Here is a 25,094-nt window from a genome sequence, read left to right as displayed (position 1 = left end):
CAACCTGTATAGTATGATATATATGTACATATAAGCCGAAATATAATAAACTATTCATATATGTGTACATATATACTATGAAACTTTTTTTTTTTTGAGACAAAGTCTTACTTTGTCACCTGAGCTGGACTGCAGTGGCGTGGTCACAGCTCCCTGAAACCTCCACCTCGCAGGCTTAAACAATCCTCCCACCTCAGCCTCCCAAGTAGCTGGGACCACAGGTCTGTGCCACCACGTTCGGCTAATTTTTGTATTTAGTGTAGAGACGGGGTTTCGTCATGTTAGCCAGTCTGATCTCAAAGTCTTGAGCTCAAGCTATCTGCTTGCCTCAGCCACCATGCCCAGCCTGAAACTTTATTAAGTGATGTATGCTGTAACTTATAAATAACTCACAGTACATATCCCTCATCAAATCATTCTAATAACTTCTAAATTGCTTCTTGATTTTTAGAGTGTTATGATCTTTTCTTTGATGTGACTGCCTCTAGCTAAATAATATCTCTTTTTCAGTCATGATTTGACATAAGAAACTACATCAACTCCTTCCAAAAATTCCTCATAAAATTTTTAGTTATTAGGTAACATAGTCTAAACAGATAGGGAATTTTTCTTCACACACGAAATGTAATTAATTTTACTGGATCTTGTCTACATGTCTGCTAAACTACCAAAAATTATATTGAAAATGTTTCAAGTTTTTATAGTACTCTGATTTTTACATATTAAATTCATGTATTAATAATTCATAAGGTATTTATTAGAATATCATATTTAATTACTTAGCCTAATTTTATAGGTATGTTAATCTTAAAACTACAAATCTACCTAATATTACCTGGAAAATGTCAGGATCCAATAAATAGAAAGGTCATAAAATTTATTAAACATTTCATTTGTGATATCAGTTTTATGTGATTTAAGTGTATGTAACAGTCTTTTTATTATAACTATTTTGCCTCAACTGTTAAATCATATGCCTTTATTTTTACATCTTTTCTTTCACAGCATTACTTAGTTTTATAGATTTAATCACTTTTATCATGCATTAATCTGCCAGCTTTAACAAAAATTTTTCAAGTTAAACAAAGTAGTGAAAGCTGTAAAACTATAATAATTTAAACCCAAATTTGTTTTAAAAAGTCCACTTTCCAATTTCTTAGTTATTTCCACTTCACAATTTCTATTGAATATTCAACATTTGATAAAATTTCCAAACTATATTTGCTATTCTAGTGAAACAGGCTACAAATAGAGGTACATGATTCAATTTTCATTAGATCAATTCCCCCAGCCAGTTAGTACATCATTTAATTCTCTCTGATGTTCATCTAATATATGATAATAGTATAAAATCCATCAAGAAAGGAATTTAATTTTATTTACATCTTCTATCGCCTCACCCAGAGATAATTGAATATAATAATGTAGTGCTAAATAAAAATATCCAAAAACTTTTATGAAAGCTTAGCCTAAACTCCAACCTGTCCTTCAGATTATGTTAACACAACTATATGAAAATATATCATAAGATTTGTATGCAAATATTTGCCAATTATTTTTCTTGAATAAAGAAAATAAAGATTGATATATTATTATTTCTGGTATTTCTTTTGGCTCCCTGATGAATAAGAAAACATAAAACTATTTTCAGTCTTGAATTTCACATTTTAAGTTAATTATTAATCATTTTTATGTGAAATAATTGAAGCTTCAACAGTGATAATTGAAATTCTACTGTCTTGATATACACATTTTTCCAAAAAAGTGGGAAAGTTTCATAAACTGTTTCCAGAAGTATGATTCCAAGTGAGCCATAAATCTAGACTACGATAATATGCACATAATATTATTTTTGTTATGCTCTATTAATATTTTATATCTAGAAGTGCTTGAATATTTCTAACCTAAAATGAAGTTTGGATGGTACTTTCTAAATGTTTATATTCTTTATTGATATTCTTTTTAAAAATGTTTGGAAGCTGATATTATTTCAAGTGCGTTATGTGAAACTGATTGATGGGATATATGAAATGTAATTGATAACTGATTGATGATCCACCCCATCTTTTTTCTTTTTAATTAAAAGACAGGGGCTTGCTATGTTGCCCAGGCTGGAGTACAGCGGCTATTCACAGGTGCGATCACAGTGCACTGAACCCCTGGGCTCAAGTGGCCCTGCTGCCTCAGCCTCCAGGACTACAGATGCACACCACCATGTGAGGCCAATTTTCCCCTTTGATGTTTGCCAATTTTCCCTGTTTGATGTTTGCAAATTTTCCTCATTACAACTATGAACTTTAATGGAACATGATCAATTCTAATGAAATACATGTGTTAAGCACTTTCATCTTTTATTGACACAAAATTTAAGCAATTTTAATGCTCAAAAGCAATGATAAGCTACTTATACATTTGTTGAAATAATAGTTTTTATTCAATAAATGCAAATGATTTGTTACATTTTATATTAATTCTTGACATTATCAAAATATATTCCACTTTCTGATTTTTACCTAGCATCAGAAGATGGCCCAGTAGGCAATTTATTATTTTATTTCTTTATATTTTTGCTGTGCTCTCACAAATTCTAAAGATTCATGTTTATTACGTAGGCATCTATTGCTACCCAAACTCTCAATTATCCCAATAAATTCCTATAATGAGTATGTGTAGTTCCAAACAATGGCAATTGTTTAAAGGACAATGAAAATGCTGATTCTCCTAAAACATAGAACACTTTTTAGAGAATGCATATGCTGCTTACCATGACAAGATTACACCAGGTGAGTGGAACTGCGAATGTTTCGGATCTCATTCCAAGAAGAGGATTATTTATCAATAGCATCCTATAAGTCACGTGAATCAGTACGTTTATTGTAGTTTGATTGTTATCAATGATCTCACCACTTCACCACTCCATTCATCTGTGTGTTTGGGGCATGTAACTTTGCAGTGCCATCCATTTGTCTCTGGAATCCACAAAGTGGCTTGACAAATGTAGGCATCTGCAAGCAGAGGCTTGAAAAACACATGAGTGACTAGGCATGTGCTTGCTCCTCTGCCTTTACTATGAGAACATACTTGGACTAACTTTCTACAAGATGAGACAGGTGGAGCAGAGGTGAGTTACTCCAGTTATCAAAGTCCATGCCAGCCCCAACATATGTGAGCAAGGCCAGCCAAGATCAGGAAAGACACCTTAGCTGGCATGTAGCTAACAGCAGCCACATAAACAAACCCAGGTGAGATCAGCTGAGCTCACATGAAAATACCTGAATCTCATAAAACCATAAGCTAAATAAATTTTATGAATATATACCACTGAGTTCTTGTGCCACAGGCAGCAGGTGCAATTTCATCTACTAATTTCTTTTTATTAATTAATTTTACTACTTATTGAAGTTACTTTTATACTTTTTAGCAATCAGTGAAAAAGTATTTCAAGTTTTTAAAAACTACTCTTCCTATCCCGACAGGAATTGGCTAACCATCAGTCCAACCAATGAGTCTCATAATTTAGTGCTGTTTGGGTGGGTTTTCTGTTACCTACAGCCAAAGACACATAAATGATGTAATTTTTGCTTTCATTCTGTCTGCAATGAAAATGCACTGGGTGATGGCAACACTTCAAAGTCTCACAAGTATAATGGTCAATACTTTGCCTTATATTTTCTTTGCATATGCTTTACCCAGAAGCAAATTTTCCAATTTGAATACAATTATCTCATTTTCTTGCTTGTGAGCCAATAATGATTATATGGCTTTTAACAACTGAGAATAGTCACAATCACTGGGATCAACATCCAATGCAGTAAGATGATGTCAGTAGAAACTTTAATAAAACCAACTTCAATTTTATAAATTTGATAGGTATTGAATTAAAAATATCTGGGAAAAGGGTCACAACACAGACTTTATAAAGAATTACTTAGCAAATTGAAAATTAAAATTTGTGCTGCAATCTCTATCTCTTCTAAGAGGAAATTAACCTGACAAATATTATATTAATTCTAGGAAAATAATTTGGGAAAAGATTCACAGCAAAATGTGACTTGTTTTAATGAAATGACATCAAATTAGTAACTATTTCATTGGGGTAAGAGGAAACTGGGTTTTAAAATGTTGCACTTAAATTTAAAACGAAATACCAATTATCTTTTACAAACTAGCAAAAATTTACAATGATATAAGCCTAGCTGATGAAGGCAGCAAAACTATTGATAGGGCAAATTTTTACCACAGTTTTGGGAAATAACTCATCACTACAAATTATAAGGCTTAAACATATTTATTCTTTTTAATCAAATAGGTTGTATCAGTTAGTTTTACTGTGAAAACCACTTCAAAACTTAAATAAAATGACAACAATTTATTATTATTCTTTTAATTGGGTAGTTCTGGTCATGCTGGGCTCACTTGTGTACTTGTATCTCGTGTCAGTCAGGGAGGTGGCCGTGCTTCTGCAATTGGCTGACAATCAGCTAGAGTGAGAGGGGCAAATGAGTTCTGAACCTCCAGCTGGAAGGAGTCCAAGAATCAGAGCAGAAGCTGCAAGACCTCTTACGACTTAGGTTTGGAACTAGCACAGTTGGCATTCCTGCTCTGTTTATTTTATTTAATTTTTTTAAAGACATCTTTTCCATCTGGGCTGGAGTGTATTGGTGCAGTCATAGCTCACTACAGCCTCAAACTCTTGGGCTCAAGTGATCCTCCTGCCTCAGCCTCCCTAGTAGCCAGGACTACAGGCATGAGCCACCATGCCTGGCTATTATTTTTTAAAGATTTTTGTAGAGACAGTGTCTTCCTGTGTTGTCCAGACTGGTCTCAAATTCCTGGCCTCCAGCAATCCTCCCACCTTGGCTTCCCAAAGTACTGGGATTACAGATGTGAGCCACTGCACATGGCTTCTGCTGCATTTTATTGGTAAAATCAAGTTACAGCTTCTGATTAAAGTAGTGGAGAAACAGGCTTCGCTCTTGATGGGAAAAATTTCTCAATGACATTGCAAAGGGGCATAAGTTCAGGAAGTATGGAAAAATCAGGCCTATTTTGCAAACGACCACATAGATTCTGACAATATATTCTAAAGAATTATCTTAAATATGAAAGCTGGAAAGACTTAAAGCACAAAGTCGTTTATTGCAGTAAAATTAGCAGAAACAACTCCTCGAACTCTTTAGAAAAATTATCACACATGTCATGAAAAGTTGACTTTGTGGAATAATAATGAGATAATATTTAAAATGTGAGGAATAGATACATGTGTTATGAAGTGGAAAAAAAACAAAAAATGCGTGAAAGTAGTAAGATCACAGCTAAATCAAACTTTTTAAAAAATATGGCAAAAATCTGCATATCAAAATATGTTTGGGTAGTAAGGGTGTATATTTTTTAATCTGCTTTTTTTTCTGAATTTCATCCTTCTGTATGTTGCACGTGTGGTTCCCACACTATTGGATATACATTGATGAAATGTTATCACCCCTCAGCCATTCTTTTAGAGCAAATTTTAAAGATGAAATATTATCACCCCTCAGCCATTCTTTTAGAGCAAATTTTAAAGATAAAATGTGGAAAGTAACATCACACTTCAGAGTGCGGAAAGGATGTTTTCAATTTATTTTCCAAGTGGGAAGTGACCCAAACCCCCTGGCACATCAAACCAATCCTGACACTGAAGCACCCAGAGAGAACACAGGTGTAGACACTGTGCACCGTAGACAGAAAGGCAGAGAACTTCAGTAGCGAAGAGCCACAATGCTCATTGAACATATTAGCCAAACCTCAAGGCTATTCGCTGCTCAGGGCTTGATTTTTCAAGCTCTACTTTGGGGAAAGACATAAGCAAAAACTGAGAAAATTCTGTTATCGGTGACTAAGGTCTTGGAGCCAAAAGCACTCATTAAGTCCAGACCAAATCACACAAATTACTGGTGGAGAAAGGATTAGAGGCCCAGAAAAGGAAGACTTTGGCTACTCCAGTTAAGAACTATAAAGCTATGGCCGGGTGCGGCGGCTCACGCCTGTAATCCCAGCACTTTGAGAGGCCAAGGCGGGTGGATCACGAGGTCAGGAGATCGAGACCATCCTGGCTAACACGGTGAAACCCGTCTCTACTAAAAATACAAAAAAAATTAGCCAGGCATGGTGGCGGGCGCCTATAGTTTCCAACTACTGGGGAGGCTGAGGCAGGAGAATGGCGTGAACCCGGGAGCGGAGCTTGCGGTGAGCCGAGATCGCACCACTGCACCCCAGCCTGGGCGACAGAGAGACTCCGTTTCAAAAAAAAAAAAAAATTATAAAGCTCTGTGCTGAGAAAAACATAAAAATTCTGTATATATGTTTAATAGCTAGTTGAGTACAATAATATATAAGTATTATATAGAGCCTGTTTCCAAGTACAGTCCTAACCAACAAGTTAGGAACTTGTGAAGGGGTAGGAGGTGGACAACAGTTGACCTGTAATTTTGCTACTGTGTGCCCATCGTAATGAATAGATGGACCCTCAGCATCTTTTTTTTCTTTTCCTTATCTAATGTATACACTCTGTCATGTTAAAAATGGTAGAGAACATGGTCTTTCAAGATCCTTTCTGGCATCAAACTTCTACAATTTGATGATTTGGTTTAGTTAAACGGTGGGGCCCGCTAACCGTCAGATCCCGTGGGGACAGCTCACTGACTCCTAGGCCTGCTTACATCAGGATCTAGAAAATGAGGAAGCAAGCACCTCTTCCTGGGGGCCTTTGTCTTATTCTGAGAAGCACGATCGAGTGTTCTATGTATAGTTCGACAAATAGACCATATAATTCCTCACACGTTACGCCCTAGGCTGGGACAAAATTAATCACTACATTATGTTACCTTTATAGACAGTCCTCATTATGTTACCTTCATAGTCACTCCTCCCTCATTAGTTTCCCCTTTAGTCCCTGGACCAGAAACTGACAGACAGCTCCTACTTCTCAAAGAAGGAAGCATTTTTCTATCCATGGCATTGATCCTAATATTCTACAATTCCAGAAAACCATACTTATTGTGACAAACTAATGCATGTTAGTCCACGGTCATTCTAACAGTGTGACATAAGTAGTTAAGAACCTGATAATTACACTGCGGTTTGTGGTAATTTGTTATGGCAACAACAGGAAACCAATACACATGACAAAACCATGTTATAGTTGTGAGCTAATGCAGTACCAGATGTATCTTCCATGTATCTACTTACCTTTTCCGTTTAGGCCTTTGGAATAGACTAGACCAAATTTTGAAGTCACATAGAGTAATATTTCCTCCTGAGGCCTAGTATTAGAAAGTGCTGCTTATATTTTATTTCTCTGAATGAATTTTATGGGAAAACTCATGTAAGAAAGAGTGACAGAAAAAAATAATAACACTCTTCAGAATTCAGAGACACACAAAACAAAGTCTTTCCAGGAAATAAAAATAACTAAGAGCAACCAGTCTTAATATATATATCAAGATACGCAAAGGAGATATAAAAATGAAAGCAAACAAACAAAACACAAGAGAAAGGAGCACATTGTTCTATGTCTTCTTTACATTTTTATTATATCCTGTCTTACAGTAATCTCTTTTGAAAGATACACTTTCATAGATAGACCTATTTTATTAAATAGAGTAGTATCTTTAGTTGTTTAACTTTTTTGTGGGTTGCTAAATTATACTTATTTAAATTGACCAGTTCATTTTTATGCCTACTGAAATAAACAGGCTTAAAATATTTACCTTTTCTCATTAAAATAATTTCAGTGATTGTTTTATATGCTCTGAGTATATTCTTCCAGGAAGGAATTTATTATTTCTTATATGATGTTGACTTTAGAAGAACACCCATCATCTAAAGTTTATTGATTATATAAGGAACATCATATCAAACAGACTAGAAACCTTAAAATTAGTTTGGTAAACTTCAACAATCATTCTGTCCAACTAGTCATACAGAACTTACATGATAGGGGAGAAAAATTGTATTTTGATGATGTAATTGAAACAGAACAAAGGCATTTTTAAGTAGCCAAAATTGAATTTCTGACCTTTCCTACAAATTATCTAGTTCAAAATTCTTCACACTGAAGAAAGTAACCATTTTTCTCAGCCAACCCCACTTTTCTATACAGATTCTTCTTACAGGCCACATCATACGTCAGTAAATCATGTTCCCAAATAGTCTCTGAAATCACTCAGCAGAAGGGGCACTGAAATGTTGGACTCCATTTATTTTCCTAAATGTATGATATATTCTTGCCTTTTTTTTTTTTTTTTTGAGAAAGAGTCCCGCTCTGTTGCCCAGGCTGGAGTGCAATGGTACCATCTCGGCTAACTGCAACCTCCACCTCCTGGGTTCAAGCAATTCTCCTGCCTAAGCTTCCAAAGCAGTTGGGATTACAGGCACCCACCACCACTCCTGGTTAATTTTTGTATTTTTAGTAGAGACGGGGTTTCACCATGTTGGTCAGGCTGGTCTCGAACTCCTGACCTCAGGTGATCCGCCTGCCTCAGCCTCCCAAAGTGCTAGGATTATAGGTGTGAGCCACCACGCCTGGCCTGTTCATGCTTTTTCTAAGCAACCAAAAAAAAAAAAAAAAATGCTAATCCATTGCTAATATGACTGTCACATAAAGATACCATAGATTCAAGTTACACAATTTACACCTTTTATTGGTCATAAGTCACATACTAGCATATTTTCTTTGTGATTTAATTGATTCGAAACCAAAAATATATGTTACCCCTTCTATTGGTAAGCCAGGTGTTATGGCAATCTTTACTAAAAATAATCTTAAGTGTTTTATCAGAAGTAAAAAAAATTGTCAATGCGGTTTATAAATTAATACAAAATTTTAAAGTGATCATTTTAATTCACAGACTTCATCAGAATGTTGAAAGATTGTGTTTTATTTAATTTTCTGTGCACACCAGATCTTCTTACTTTATGTGTTTATGTCGGTTACAGATACAGGAAAAAGCATGTGAAAGGGAAGGATAAGAACAAAGGAGAGAGGAGGAACATGATCCCTGAATATCTTTGATGACATCAAAATGAGTATGAGCTTGATTCTGTAGGCAGTGAGAAGCCTTTAAAAATGCCTTTTTTAAAAAAGAGTAGCATGACATATTTATATTCTAGTAAACTCACTCTGGAAGCAATGAGGACTATAGAACAGAGGAGAATGATCCCTAAATAGGGAAAAGAGTCATGGGAGATATGAGGAAGTTCTAAACTGGCAGCAGAAGGAATGGAGACTGGAGACAAGCCCTGAATGAGTAAAAATAGTAGACTAGAGAAGATAATTTAATCCAGGACTTAGAACAAAGAAGGACAGAATTATTCACCCTTTGTGACTTGGGTGGCTAGTTGGAAATGTTCATTGACATAAAAAATAACAAAAGTCAGAAAAAGTGTCAGGGGAGAGGGGTGGAGACAAAGAGTTGGATTTGACAAGGCAGGATTGCATATGCCTGTGAGTATCCAGCTGGAAAAGTCCAATAAACCATATGGAAAATTCCTGTAAGTTGGAACTTAGTAGAGAAGTTGAGGATGGAAACATAACTTTGATGATTACAGTTGACTGAAAATCTCATGGGAGAGAAGGATATTGGTCACTGGTGGTTGGATAATTGAGAATATATCCAAGAACAATCGCCTCGATGTCACCAATACTTGGAGAGCAATTAAGTTTTCAAAAAAGACAGAGAGAGAAAAGAGAAGGGAAGCCAACAGAGGAGTCTGAGAAGGAATTAGTTGGGGGATGGGTAAGAAGAGACACAAGGCATGGGATATTCTAGAAGCCAAGAACAAAGGGTAAAGATGACAAGAGTGTTCAATGCTGTCAAGTACAAACAGGCCAGATATGATGAGGATTAAACAGAATTCACTCGATTGATTTTTTATATTTTCATAACATATTGTCTTTTGATATATAATCTTGCTAATTATTCAGGCAGAAATACTTTTATTTCTGTTTAAAAGAATAAGAGACAATATTTTTGATGCATCATCAAACCCATTTTGAGTATCATGCTCCTTTCTCCAGCTTTCTGACAATCTTTAGTAGAAACAGAAATCCTGGACTCTTCATTTTTAGTATGTGTTTCAAAAACTCACCTTCCACTTATTAGACATTCAGAATGATTCAATATTCATGATATCTTGCTTATCCAAGTGCCAGTTATGAGTGGAAACTACAGGACAAATGTCAGAAAGCATTTCATAGACTTGCCACAACCCCTGGAGGGGAGCTGGCATGGAAAGTAAAGTAGCTGGTCTTACACGGGGAATTAGAGCCAAGAAACCCAGCAGTGGGGTCAGTAAGAGGTGATGTAGGGAAGTGGAGCAAGTGTCGCTAAGGATCACGCAAAGCAGAGAGAGAGGGATGAAAATGTCAAGTAGAGAGACCACTGAGCCCCAGAGTGAGTTGCAGTTCGAGCTAGAATGCCTGTTCTAGTCCTGAGGAGATTCCATTTCCAGACCCTTAGAATCTTGTAAGAAACTTGCCTTTACTTGGAGGTAAATTGAATGAATCTGTTCCCTGCAACCAAAGCTTAGAGATAAAAACTGTCATGACAGTTGACAGGCAGGGAAGATAACTTCTAGCTCTGGAAGGAAACAAACAGGCAAATGAATAAAACAAACTCAATGAATAGATGAAAGCTGTCCAGAGGAGGTAAAATGTGAGCTAAGTCTTAGATGTACTGATCTATTTGACAAGTTGGTTGTGCCAATATGTCTATCTTTATGATGGGAGTTTGAGAGCATTGAGATTAGGCTTACAGTCGCCAATTCAAAGTGTATTGCATTCACGAGCTTGATAAATATTTCCTCATTGAATAAAGGGTATGGAAGCACAAAAATTTATCACAAAAATGTTTTCTTCAGTACAGCTCAATATGAAAATAAGGGGTTTGATAATAAAGACAATTTTAAAAACCATTAACAAAGATGTCTCTCCATATTCCCTCCGTGCTGTAGTTTAATAAACCACTTTCACATAAGAAATTCCCCAACATTTATCTGAATGCTGTCGTACCACCCTTTTATTCCACTGAAGATAAAAAGAACAAAAATTAGCACCCCAAACTTTTTAAAACATGTGCAATATATGATTAGTGTCATACTGTCTTTCCCAGATTTAAAAACCAACCAAATAAGCAAAAAGGCATAGTCTCACGAAGCCAATTTAATTTTTTAAATTTCATTGGCTTGGAAGATCATATGTAACTACTAGAAAAATTTTAAAAGCTAAGCAAAACAACTGCATAAACAGGAGGACTTATAATGGGAATACCTAAAATTCCTGTTCAGTAATGGTGTTATTATTGAGGTCAGTATGAGTATCTCCCCAAAAATTCTAAATATATTGTGTCATGTTCAATAAGCAAAAGTATTTTGTTTTCTCATGATTCCTTAGCCAACAATGTCATCCCCAAATATCATGGCATAGGGGAAAAGTGGTAGTGGTTTAATTTAGATTTGATTTATGTGCTGTATCATCAGGAACACATAAACCTGCATAATAAACAGCATATGTTGGCCTTAACCAAGCATGTGGATTCTGTTACACAAAAAGCAAATGTTCAAGCAACAAAATTAATATTAATGTGTTCTGCAAAACCAAAGTCTGGAGCTACTTTTAGTAGAGTTGAGTAATCACAGACCCTACTGTAGGCTAAATCTCATTTATTTCACATAATGAAAGAGACCCGATGGTCTTCAGTATAGAATTTAGGTCAAATGCCTAAAACTAAGTTTGGTATTCTCTATATAAAAAGTCTCTCTGTGAGAGAAATACATTTTATAAAACCTGTAATCACAATCTTTATTATATAGTAGATAACCACCATTGTTACAAAGTTCTTCCAAGACATATTCAGTCCTGTGTTCTAGTTGCTTCACCTCATTTAGGAATGCTCAACTGCAAAGATCATAAGAGGCAACAATAAATCAGGAAAGAAGTTCTCTTTAAGGACAATCATGGACAAGGCAGGCAATCGTGGCAGGGAATCATGTCCAATTTTTCCCAGACCTTTGCTACTAGAGGCTCATTTGTAATCATTTAAGACTCATGAAAATTAAAAATGAATGCCTAAAAATTATTCTATAGCTACCTCAAGAGGGCTAGATTTCCTGAAATCTCATATTCTAATTTCACTTTTGATCTCCAGAATCACATTTCCTCATATACTCATATGTCATATGTAGTTTTTTCCATATTTATTGCCCCTCTTCTCGGGTCTACCATTCTGAATCTCATTCTGTCTACTGTGACAAACAGCAGTTTTCAAAATACCACTCTCTCCCAAGATAGAACATGAAACTTTTATTTTTATTGTTTTACTTTTCATAATATAATTTCTTCCTACAATAGGCTTACAGCCAACCTGCTTAGAACCAAGTGTTCCCTTGTTGATATTTCTCTGACATAGAAATAGATCTTCCCTTTTAATATTAATGTGTATTCATTTTTTTTTTTTAAAAAAGCATAGAATGAACCATCTTGGAGTTTCCTGTAGTTTTATCTAACAGAAGAGGGTTTCAAATGTTTTGCTGTGGTCTGAGTGTTTGTATCCCTCCAAAATGTTTATGTTGAAACCCAATCACCAATGTGACAGTGTTAGGAGTTGGGGGCATTGGGAGATGATTAGATGATGAGGGAAGAGGCTTTATGAATGGCATTAGTGCCCTTTAAGAAGAGGCCCCATTGGGAGGCCAAGGCAGGCGGATCATGAGGTCATGAGATCGAGACCATCCTGGTCAACATGGTGAAATCCCGTCTCTACTAATAACATAAAAATTAGCCAGGCGTGGTGGCGCACTCCTGTGGTCCCAGCTACTTGGGGAGGCAGAGGTTGCAGTGAGCCGAGATCGCACCACTGCACTCCAGCCTGGTGACAGAGTGAGACTCTGTCAACAACAACAAAGAAAAAAATAGAAGAGGCCCCAGAGAACTGCCTGGCCCCTTTCACCATATGAGGACACAGTGAGAAGGAGTCACGTATGAACCAAGCAATAGTCCCCAGACCCCAAATCTGCCAAGGGCGTTGACTTGGACTTCCAAGCCTCTGGGACTATGAGAAATAAATTTCTGTGTGTTTAAGCCACCCAGTCTATGGTAATTTATTATAGTAGCCTGAATGGACAAAGACACATATCCAGAGTCTTTCCTCGTCATCAAACTACACAAACAAATCTATCTCAAAGTTCTATATGTTTAACCTCATGTAAACACAAAGGGTAGAAAAAGAAGTAGTCTGAGAAATGACTTAAAGCCTCCTATGTTTAGTTATTAACGAAGTAAAAAAAGTTGCTAATAGCCTAAAAGGCATTGCTTTAAATAATTTCCTAATACCAAATGACTCTTTTAAGGTGTCACTTGCTCAATACTTTAAAAACCTAACGCCATCCACTGCTGACGCCTTATGTCAAAAACTCAATTATTGATAATGATGCCATTCATCTCTTAAAGTAACTTATTTTTTTCCACAGATTAAGATATATATACTTTCTACAAAATATTTTAAAGAAATAAAGAAGAGTGTGAGAAATAAAGATAGCTTGTGATCCTTTACCCAGATAAACCTTTTTCTTTTGACTTATTAACTGTTACAGTGTGCATGTGTGTATGAGGAAGATGATCATATATTTATATCACATCTCTTTTCACATACTAACAAATATATCTTTTTAAAAGCTTTAGGTTCGGGGGTACATGTAAAGGTTTGATAAATAGGTAAACTCATGTCATGGGTGTTGTACAGGTGAAATAATGACAACAAATCCAGGTATTAAGTCTAGTACCCAATAGTTACCTTTTCTGCTTCTCTCTCTCTCCCAACCCTCTACTCTCAAATGGAGACTCTCTCCCCACTAAGTGCATTTGTACATCATTTAATGACTTCATACTATTCCATTGTTGGCCTGTTACAATTTTTAAATTGACAATTAGGATGTTTTTGACTTTTCCATATTGAAGACAATGTTGTGATGACTATAGGTGAAAACATATCTTAGTTCAGAAGCCCCATCATTTTTTGAAGTGGAATTGTTGAGCCAAAGAGTAAGCACATTTTAAAATCTAAACTATATTATCCAGCTGCCTTCCAACCAATATTACATGGGTGCATTCCTTGCACTCTTCCCCATTCATTTTTTTGTAGAGTCAACATTGATTGCATGCTTAAAACGTACTGGGGTGTGTATGCGGTAATAGACAAGGAGATACAGGAGGACTAAAACATGGTTCCATCCAACTCCTCTCAGAGCTCATAGTTTGGTAATAGGATATACACATAATTTCAATGTAATGTCATAAATGGCAGAGTTTTGGTGACATGTGCATAGTTAATTAAGGAGGATAAGTAACATTTATGAAACATGTGTTATGTACCTTCACATTTGTTACCTTATTTAGTAATAATAAGCATTATCAGAGATCAGTCTTATCATTTTTATTCTACCTAGCAAAACAAATTGAAGACTCAGAAAACTAAGTAACATTTACAGGCTTGGCTGCTGTAGTTTCAGCTCAGTAACCCTCTAGCTTTGTGGCCTTTAACAAATGAACTTATCTAAGACTCAGTTTCCTTATCTGAATAATACAAATAAAATGAACTTCAGGATTTCAGCAAGGAAGGAGTCAATTAAATGAGAAATCCTGCAGAGCATTTAGTACAGTGTTTGGTATCTAGTAAGCTCTCAATAGACGTTGCTGTCATTAATACCACTGCTGCCTCTACTAATAATCCTGCTACAAAACAGAGAGACCACTTTAAAAATAACCCATTTCATAATCAGAAATATTTTACTTAATGTTCTACTTAAATCTCCTCAATGCCCTTCAGGGACATTTGACAGTGTAAATCCTTCTTCCTTAAGTGAAAGAATTGAAATGTCTTTAATGTTTTCTGTTTTCTATTTACTGATCTTTTAGTTGTTTTCACAAAAATGCCGCTGTCTTTTAAAGATGTATTACAGTCCTGCACTTGGCTTTGAGCATCTGAAGAAGTTATAAATTGAGTTTCTAAAGCAATATAAAATACATTTTTTAAATGTTCCAGCAAAATGAGTGATTAGCATACATGTCATTACCTAAGGGCAGGGAGAACAGACTGTGTTCAGTGGAATCAAATAAATTATTGGTGTAGAGTTCTGAAGTAAATAAACATCTTTTAATGACTTCAATTTCAGCACTTCTCATTTATGTAAATATGTAAAGTCATAAGAGACATATTCTTAGCCTCTCAAGTAACTTATTAAACAAAATTATTTTTTCTATTAATTGTTCCAGAAATTACTTAGAGTCCATGGCACAGCTGGCATTTGGAACTCTTGCTTTAATTTTGATAATGTTTCTAAATAAAAATAAGTGCGCTGTTTTTGCTTATTTTGTTAGTTAAACAGAAAGATTGGGTTGAGAGACACAGAGGGAGAGAAGTTTAATTTGAATTTATGCTTTCAATATTCAGATTAATCAGCTAAAACTTCTATTTGGGTTTTGGAGCACAGATAAAATAGCCCTCAAAGTGAAACTATCTCAGTCATCTTCAAAATATAAAGATGTTTCTCATTAAACACATAAAAATGCAGAGAAATTATCTGCCAAAAAATACTCCACTAAGCAGCAGTGAGGAACCTAAGAAAGGTGAACGCCAATATTTTGAAAACTTACCACTCGAGCCATCTGATTGCCTTCCCTCTCAACCCCGTCCATCTACCTATAGCTAGTTCCATGGCGTGTTTCTTTAGTAGGCTCATTAATTGTATCAGTTGTTTTCATTTCAAGTTTTAGGATGAAAAGTATTAGTGAAATATTTGTCCCAAATTTCAGTGTGCTTGCTCTTATTTCCAATGGTTTAAAGACTTTGTGGATCACTAAGCCTTAATTACTACTATAGCAAATAAAGTCATTTAAATTATCTCGACAAAGTGTTATCCTCAATGCAATATTACAATAGTCCCTCCTGATCCTAGGAGGATGTGTTCCAAGACCCTCAGTATATACCTAAAACCACAGATAGTACCAACCCTGATACATACTGTGTTTTTCAATCTGATGATGAGACAGAAACTAAGTGACTGAGGAGTGAGTAGGCTCCACAATGTGGATATGCTAGACAAAACGATGATTCATGTTCTGGGCTGGACAGAACAGGATAGCACAAGATTCCATCATGCTATTCAGAATGGTACGCAATTTAAAGTTCTAAATTGTTTGTTTCTGGAATTTTCCATTTAATATTTTTGGATCGCAGTTGACTCTGGGTAAAACTGAAACCTCAAAAAACAAAACCACGGATAAGGGAGGACTACTGAATTACACTTAGAATTCGTGGGATGCCATGAAAAAGAGCCATTCTACCTACCTTACTAGGAAATACATACGAATGATTTGAAATTAATGTAATTTAGGGAATAAAAAGTAAGGTTTGTAAGTGTTTCTACAATCATTATTGGCATGGATATTGGATTTTTAAAGCTACTTACAAGTGCAGATGCAAAACAGCATTACAAACCCACTACTAAAAATAAATAATACTCACTTTTCTTATCCCCATATGAACTACTCTTAAGAGATCTTCTTTGACCAGAAGAGAATCTTATCATCTGATTGTAGTAAACATTCTTTTTTTAGAAATGAAACATCAACCTTGCAAATGCAGTATCAATAAATTCACTATTACATGAAGGTTGAAGAAGGCCAGAAATGTCTAGCTCAATGGGAAAAATAAAAAGACATTTTCTCTAAGTGTCATACAGTCCTGAAATGACTTTAAAGTCAGACCTATTTCCAGTCCTGTAAGACATAAAATGTAGTACTTGTGTCAAGTGGATTTTCGAGTGGATTATTTATTTCCATCTGTCTCATATTTATGGGCAGGTCGAGTGCAAGATCGGAGGCTGCTTGACAGAGATAAAAAGACTGTACTCTAAAGAAAAGAGCAAAGTTTAGACAAGAAAATAAGACTCAATGTTTGTAAATTTAACTGAAAAACTTTGGGAATAGCTATAGTTTTTCACAATTCAGGCAATTTCACGTATAGATTTTAATTTGCAAACATGAAAATTTGACAATCCCCACATTATTATATAAAGAATATGTAGAAATGATTGTTTATAGAAACAAAAATGATCTGCATGTACATATCATTTATGTATTTAAATATAAGAAATACTTATATTTAAGTATTATATATTAAATATAAGAAATTTCTTATATAAATATAAGAAATACTTTACAGTTCAGTTTTATCTGTTTAGTTTTACTTTCTTTATTCCTATAAAACTAAGTTTCAGTTTCCCAAGTTCTCCTTCGGTGAACACTATTCAGTTTGAGAACTCTCATTTACCTTTCCTGGAAAACTCCAATCTTCATTACAGTTTGTACCAACAATCAAGCAGAAAAGCAAATAATTTGATATAGTCATATTTTGAATAAAGGTTCTTGACTTATCGCCACACATTAAACCTGTACATGACTTATATTAACTGCAGATCTATATCCTTAGAACTTTTTAATTAGTGAATGGTTTATTTCCCTAATGTAAGCACTGTTTGTTCAGATTCTTATGAAAAATTAAAGAAGTTACTCTGATGTCCTTAGATAAAACTAAATTAACTTAGAAAATGAGAAAAGCATAATTAAATCAGGTACTATGTAGCATTCTACCAGTCCATGATTATAGATGAAAATAATAGCTTGTACTAAAAAGAAAATACGTACAGCATTCATTGGTCTTTTAGGGTAGTTAACATTAAAAATGAGATATTTGGGCCGGGCATGATGGCTCACGACTGTAATCCCAGCACTTTGGGAGGCCCAGGTGGGTGGATCACCGAAGGTCAGTAGTTGGAGACCAGCCTGGCCAGCATGGCGAAACACCATCTCTACTAAAAATACAAAAATTAGCCAGGAGTGGTAGCGGGCACCTGTAATCCCAGCTACTTGGGAGGCTGAGATGGGAGAATCACTTGAACCTGGGAGGTGGAGGTTGCAGTGAGCCAAGATCACACCATTGCACTTCAGCCAGAGCAACAAGAGTGACACTCCGTCTCAAAAAAAAAAAAAAAAAAGCGGGGATATGTTTAGAATCAAATAATTTGTGTCTTACAATTTACGAACAATTGTTGAGGGCATGAAATACAGTTTTTAGGGGATCAGAATTTGCTGAATAGGACCTTTCATCGTTCTTTTAACTTGAACCTATATTAAGTAGTCTTTATTCTGAGCAGCCTCTGTTTTCTTATTTAACTGTTCTGCACCATTATTTACCTGGGACTAATCCCAGGTAAGCTTTTCAAATAGAGAACTTGTTGTAACATTGATTTTTTTTAAATGTTAACTTCATATCTCAATGGCTTCGTGCAACAAAAAATCTCTTCTTGCACATGTGTCTGGCTTGGGTTAACAAAGGTTTCTTCGTGGTGTTTTTGGAACCTGGGCTGAGGGAGACTTCCCTATCTTGTGATGCTGGAACACACAAACACACACGGTTTTAACGCTTGCAATAGCAAAGGAAGAGCTTAGAGAACTCACAGCCACTCTTAAGAGAAGCACTTCATTTCTGTTCACAGCTCATTGGCAAATTTTGTCCCTGAGTACTTCAAAGAGTGTTAGGAAGTTTTCAAGCAAAAGGAGAAGAATCCATCATGGTGAAGACTATTAATCTCTACCACCTCTTATTCATGAATTTTCAGTTCGCTATTCTTCTGACGCATAACGCATACTCGGCACCTGCACATGGGAAACAGCCTGAAGTCCATCCAGTCAGTCCCTGAATCTCAAAGTCCAGAGCATCTACGTGAAATGCAATAATCCCTTCCAAGCCCAGAGCGTGTTTCTGTTGGTCTGGAGACCTCTAAATTTAAAAGCCAAATTGTCTGTCCTACACACACACACACACACACACGCACGCACACGCTAAATGAAGGCGTGGCAGAGCCAGAATATAATAATACTCACTTTTAGAAAGCCGAGGAACAGGACATATGCCTCAGCCCATTTAAATCGCAAGCGGCAAAGGCTCCCACCTGTATGTGGCTTCTGTCTCTACCCTCTCACAGGTTCTTTTTTTTCCATTCCCTTCTGCGACTGTAACTGAAAATAAGACTCCACAACTCTGCCAGCCCCGTTCTTGCTCACATAAGCTTCTGTGCACAAAGGTAATTTTCAGCCTCATACGGTCAAAGGCTTCCTCAGTCCACACGTGTGGTCGTTTTGGCAGCACATTGCTCGCAAATGCTTAAGAGGCTTCTTCTCTATCCGTTTCCAGTTCCTGCCCTGTGCCAGTAACTACACCCACGCTTTCAAATACCTAGTTTTTGGATCTCCTGGAGAGCTCTTTGTTTTCTCAACCCCATGTCACTTTCTCTCAGTTTGATGGGGTGACCTTCAACATACCTGCAATAACCGATGGGAAGGCCTCACTATTAAGGACTTTAGTCGGCCGGGCCGGGTGGCTCAAGCCTGTAATCCCAGCACTTTGGGAGGCCAAGACGGGTGGATCACGAGGTCAGGAGATCGAGACCATCCTGGCTAAGACGGTAAAACCCCGTCTCTACTAAAAACACAAAAAACTAGCCGGGCGTGGTGGCGGCGCCTGTGGTCCCAGCTACTCGCGAGGCTGAGGCAGGAGAATGGCGGGAACCCGGGAGGCGGAGCTTGCAGGGAGCCGAGATGGCGCCACTGCACTGCACTCTGGGAGACAGGGGCTCCGTCTCAAAAAAAAGGACTTTCGTCAACTTAAGGTCTCTAATCAACTTTAGTCAACCAAACAGTTGTATTGAATGTTCTGCAAAATCCCTTTGCTTACCGCTTTGGGTCAAGAGGCAGTTGTTTTTTTCCCATGGTGGAGGAATCCACATTTCTAGATCCTCTTTGTTTCTTCTCATTCCTGATTGTGAGCCAGCTGATTCTTTCCTGAATTCATTTTTGTTTTAACACCACCTTGCCAAACATAGCCAACAGCAGTTAACGTTTACTATTTTGGTCCTAGTTTCCCCCTTTCACCCAGGAGCTGAAAGGTACCTAGGCCTATGGTCTGCCTTCCAAGTCCTGACTATGACAGTTTCACCAAATGTTTTACTATCATGTAACATTAATTTTCTTCTTTGCCTGCTTCAGGGTCAACATTCTCAACATTTGTCTACCGCCTGCTGAGTACATATGAAGTATTCTGTGATAGCAAAACTCAATTTCTAAAATTAATTTCTGTGTCAGTGAGAATAAATGGGATTATACTGTGGTAACAAATTAATCACAGAATCTCAGTGGCTTATGGAGGCATGGGGTAATTCCTTGTTTACATGAAATGTGCAATTTATGTGGGAACTCTGCTGCATATAGTCATTCAGGGAACCAAGATACTGGTTGTATCACTGTCAGTCTGCCATCTCAACTTTTGGATCCTGAGGTGGCCAGATCAATAGGAATTTACAATCATACTTTTAAAATGACACACGGCACTTCCTTTCAAAACCTTAGTATACAATTAGATGCATGCCCCTGCCCTAAAGGCAAGGGAGGTTGGGAAGTCTTTACATGTGCTTAGGAAGGAGAGAAATAATGATTATCATGGGGGCTAGTGATTTCCATCTCCCTGTATTTATAATGTTCAGATAAACATGAATAAGCCATAGCAACATTATTTGATCACCACCATTGTGGAAAAACATTTTTCAAAATATTGAATTATGACTATGAATGGAAAGAGTTTGTTTCATTTCTTTTCAATTATAAAAACACCTAGTGACAAATAGCATATGCAAGAAAGCTATATAACATCTAATTGGCTCTTAATTTAAAAACCTCCTTCATAACTAATGATCCCACATTGAAAACAGACCATTGAACAATAGCAAAGTCAGGAAATAGTAAGAAGTGGGGCAGGACAATGGAGAAAGACAGTCAAAGGAGAAAAGTAATCAGGGTAAAAAGGATCGTGGCAGCCCTGCTAAGTTATTGGACACTATAACCATCATTCCAGCACCCAGGGTTCTGAGAAATCAAAAGAGGAGGAAATAGGAATCTCATAGAGATGAAAAACCGTGCGGGCCTAATGAGATAAGCAAAATACTTAAAATATTTGCAAAAATATTTGAAAAGGTTAAAATTTTTACTTCATAAATAGTTCATTCAAATTGATGAAAATATTTTTTATAAACCAGCTCTCTAATACAACCTCTCTACTGATGATAAGATTTCTTAAATGTTATGTAGGATACCATAAACTCTTTCTATAAAGTCTGAGAGTAAATACTTCAGGCTTTCCAGGCCATAGAATCTCTGCCACAACTACCTGATCCTTCTGTTATAACAACAATCACAAAAACATAAACAATAAAATATGTAAATCAATTGGCATGGTTATTTCTCAGTGAAACTTTATTTACAATAATAGGTAGCAGGTTGCATTTGGTCTGCAGCTCAGAGTTTACAAACCCGTTGCTCTAATAAAAACAAGGGCAAATAACTATAATAGGATTTCGAACAAGAATAAACTAGGCAATCAATAGAATAAGAAAACAATGTTCAACTACACTAGTAATTAAAAAAAGTAAAGGAACGTTCTATTTTGACCTACAACATCACAAATTAAATACCATAATACATGGCTAGAGAGGAGAGGATATTAACATAAACTTCACAAACTATCTGAAGGCCAAATTCATACATATTATACATATATTAATATATAATAGGAGTATATATAATATATAATTGTGTGTATATATACATATATTTTTCTTATATATGTAAGAAATATATACATTCATATATGTATTTCTATATATATGTATGTATATACAAAGAGAGACAGACTTAATTAGAATTAGGAATTCTTGCTAAGGACATGTGTTTGGTTTGAATTTTTTAATTCTAATTAGTCAAATGCTATTTATAGATGAATTAGGAGCAAGATGATAATTCTAGGTTGCCATAATAGTGGTTTATTTAATAATAACTATGCACTTTCATAGCCTCATTATTTACCAACGGAACAAAATGGTAACGAGCGCAAAAAGTTCTACAACCTCTCTACTGATTATAAGATTTCTTAATGTTAGCAGCTTGAGGTCCCCTCTTCAGTTCCCTTGTTATCACCTTCCTTCTTCCTATGGATTGAGCAGCTTTCTGAAGAAATCATATTAAGCAAAAGCTAGAAGCATGTACTTTTACCCGTAGGACTGTCCACCTTGTATGAGAAATCATAATGTTCCCATTTGTCCCTGAGTCTAACAATCTTCGGTTAAAAATATTTTCATAGCACCTTTGAACTGTAAGCAGAGTCATTACCAAGTCTCGTGAGTACTTGAAAAATGAAGATTCCACTAAAAAGTAAGAATTGTTCCCAATATCTTCTCAACTTTTGTAAATAAATGGAAGCACAGGTTTATGAAGTGTCTCATACCTAATAAATCCTTTTTCTCTTTCTGAAGTTACCTTTTTTCTTCCCTGATCACAAAAGCAATACATGGATCACTGACAAATGTTACAAAGAAAAAATTAAAAAGAAACAATACTACATAATGCTAGTACTCAGAGTTAATTACAGAGGGTATCATGACGAATACTCATCCAGATTTGTGTGTGTGTGTGTGTGTGTGTCTGACAAACTATTTTTTCATTTCATTTGCTCTATTTCACTTAAAACAGCATAAACCATTTTAATGTACATAAAGAAAAATGAACTCCTTCACTTTTAACCAGACTGCATTCCACTGGAAGCGTGCACCATAAAGTAGTTACACAATCTTCTACTTGTGGACATTGAGCCTGCAATACTATTTTCACTCTTACACACTCTAATGTGAGCATCTCAATATGCATTTGGGTGAGGTTTTCCTATTAGTTCCCCTAGGATAAATTCCTAGAAATGCAATTTTCTATGTCTAAGAACCTCTAAATTTAAAATTTCACATTATATTAACAGATTAACCTTTCCAAAAGTTGTAACAATTTACTGTCTTCGTAAGTTTGGAATATGAACATGTTTAAATAAATCACGGTACTTCTACAGACTGAAATGCTATGTTGCAATAATTAATCATATAGGAAACTATGCATGGGACTATATCAAGTTAAACAAGATACAAGATACAATCAAGCATACCAATGATATATTACCATATAAAGTACAGTTGTGTGTGTATGTGTGTGTGTGTGTGTGTGAAGAGAACACATGACAGAAAGTGCCACAACTGAGGAAAAGGCTTAAAGCAGACTTCTTTTATCTTTTTCTATATTTGTTAAAATTTCTACAATTTACATATTTTACTTGTGATCTGAAAAACAATCTTAAGAAATATTGGCAGTCGGCCAGGCGCAGTGGCTCAAGCCTGTAATCCCAGCACTTTGGGAGGCTGAGACGGGCGGATCACGAGGTCAGAAGATCGAGACCATCCTGGCTAACACGGTGAAACCCCTCTCTACTAAAAAATACAAAAAACTAGCCGGGCGAGGTGGTGGGCGCCTGTAGTCCCAGCTACTCGGGAGGCTGAGGCAGGAGAATGGCGTAAACCCAGGAGGCGGAGCTTGCAGTGAGCTGAGATCCGGCCATTGCACTCCAGCCTGGGCGACAGAGCGAGACTCTGTCTCAAAAAAAAAAAAAAAAGAAAGAAATATTGGCAGTCACAAAGCTAAAAATAAGTCTTCATATATTTTGCAATTTACCTGATATTGAACATAGTATTGTAAATCAGAAAGCCCTAAAATTTGCTCCAATCTGTAATATTTAAACATGCTGGACTGAAATACATTTGCCCAATAAAGAACTTGTTAATTCATGAAAACTCTTCATGCCTAATAGCAAACAGAATGAAACCTTTTTGTTCTTCACTGAGAAAGCAAAAACAGGGCAAAGCAGTGAGGTCCCCAAAATCAGACTGAAAAGCCCTGCTCTAGCTTTAAGTTCCTGGCTGCAGGCATTTTGGAAAGTACTTTGGAGGGGAACAAATCCATTAATAAAGTTTCAATACTTAGAGTGACCTTTGGGCAATTCCAGATGTAGACATGGAGATATCCCCACAAATAATAAGAAAGAGCCTGCTACAAGAAGTGGTAGTCCAGAACAGGTTTGCAAGAGGCTAGAATTACGTGGAACCCAGAAAAGAGATTCAGCGGAAAAGAATCCAGATTCTTGATGAAATGTCACCAAAGATTCATTCTCTTATAAGAGTTTTTACCAGTTCCTTATATTTCCTCCAGGAACAAGGAAATACATGCCATTCTATATTTCTTGATAAGATGATGGTTTTATCAATAACTAGTCTTTAGGTTGCACTTATTTCCAATCTATCTCTATGCTAATTTTTTTGTATAAATTAAATTATTTAATCTTCACACAAACCCAGCTTAGTAGAGACTATTATTCCCATTTTATAATTAGAAGATGAAGCAAAGAAACTTAAATAACTTGAACAAAGTTATCTACCTAGGATAGCGGTCAGTAAACTTTTTCTTGAAAGGCCAGAGAGTGAATATTTTGGCCTAGCAGCCATACAGTCTCCATGGCAACTGCTCAACTCTGTTGCTGCATAAAGAAAATGCATCTATAGACAATACTTAACAAAAAATATAGCTGTGTTGCGTAAAGAATTGGTGGGGCCACTGACTATGGTTTGCCAACTCCTGATCTAAAAAGCAGTAAACCAAGATTCAAACTCAATTCCATGCCTTTGATAACTAAACTGCCATACAATAAGAGAAAATAAAATAAATACGGTTCTCTTTCTACAGTGTGGGCGGGCTCACTAATTCTCAAATATTATTTTGGCTGTCTACATAGTCCTATTCTAAAGAAACTGACCAGGTAATGTGAATTGTTACTTGTCATGATTTAGTGGACAAAAAAATTTGGATGCCCAGGGAGCATAAACAAGGTAGGTAGCTCCCTTAGCAGAATGTGAATGTAACAACATTATTTCAGGGTAGATGTGTAGACGTGAAATTTGAACAGTATTCAGCCTTCTAAAATGAAAGTGGGGAAAAGGAGCTGATTTTGAGCTCTTTTTAATACAGAAATATCTAGTTTAACAAGTCCTATGATCTATATTTTTTCTTAATTTCAATAATACTG

Source organism: Mandrillus leucophaeus, unplaced genomic scaffold (assembly GCF_000951045.1).
Source record: "Mandrillus leucophaeus isolate KB7577 unplaced genomic scaffold, Mleu.le_1.0 Scaffold275, whole genome shotgun sequence".
NCBI lineage: Eukaryota > Metazoa > Chordata > Mammalia > Primates > Cercopithecidae > Mandrillus > Mandrillus leucophaeus.
Note: the sequence above shows the minus strand (reverse complement) of the source record.